We start from the raw sequence: 1,083 nt of genomic DNA on the forward strand, positions 1-1,083 counted from the left end.
AGTATAGGTGCAGCCCATTAACACCTGGCTTCTAAGTTTTACCTTTACTTGAAGTTCATGCGAATGCCTATTTCTTCACACTTGTGTCAGCACTGAAAATTACCATTCTCTTTAACTTTATCAGTTTGGTGGATTAAGAGATTGCAGTTTCAATTTTCATTTATTTAATAAGGATAGTCTTTATTAGTCATTTATGTTTTTTAGTTGTATGATTGTCAGCTTAAGATAATATAAGATTACATCTTTAAAGGCTATACTTTCAAGGATCATCTCTATAGTATATTTCTAGAGAAACTCCACTGATTGTGTAGAGTACTGGAAAAAAAAAGATTACATCTTTAAAACACACACACACACAAATATACATTGGACACCTCCCACCCTGTATTTGTTTTTTCAATAATTTTTTAATTTCAATGTAGAGGAGTTACAGTTATATTCGCCAGGCAGACGGTAAATTACTTCTCACACATTGTTATCCCTTCTTATCTCATATTGTTACAGTATCCCACTTTGTTACCTGGTATATTATATAGATGTTTACCATCCTGTATTTGTACATAGTGTTTTTGTATAGGCCAGAGTACAGGAACTCGCACTTTCTTCATTGCAATTATCAGCCAAATGTTTCAGCTTTTTAGATCCTGATTCTCACAGGATCCTATGTTTGTTGTCCTTTCTGTTTTTTTTTTTCCTAACTGAAAGATCTGATAAAGAAGCAAACTTGATCTTTCAAAACAGTGTTAGCAGGACAGAGTTATGCACAGAATTTCTGGTACTCCCACAGGAACCAGGTCCTATCTCGACTGTGATCTAATAAATAGATGGGTTTATGGCCACCAGCACTTTGGATGTTGAAGTAATTCCAAGCATTCAAGTGCTCTCTGAGCCTTAGCATCCATCACTGTGTGCTATGTGCTAAACAATTCTATGTGATGGGGGTCACAGTTTCCATTTCCCCTTGGCTGTCATAGTATCTTGTTCATCTCTTTAGGCCTCTCCTCATCCCTTCACCTAGTTTCTTATCTATCACACTAATTCAATAGACATGTATAAAATTCAGTATAAAATTCTGGGCTGGGA

The 1,083-nt window shown here is 35.5% G+C and overlaps 1 pseudogene; it reads left to right on the plus strand.

The window, feature by feature from the left end:
- Positions 1-247: 247 nt before the first annotated feature.
- On the plus strand, positions 248-340 carry LOC150063367 (small nucleolar RNA U3; annotated as a pseudogene).
- Positions 341-1,083: the final 743 nt, after the last annotated feature.

Source organism: Megascapheus bottae, chromosome 5, assembly GCF_031878675.1.
Source record: "Megascapheus bottae isolate mThoBot1 chromosome 5, mThoBot2.hap1, whole genome shotgun sequence".
NCBI lineage: Eukaryota > Metazoa > Chordata > Mammalia > Rodentia > Geomyidae > Megascapheus > Megascapheus bottae.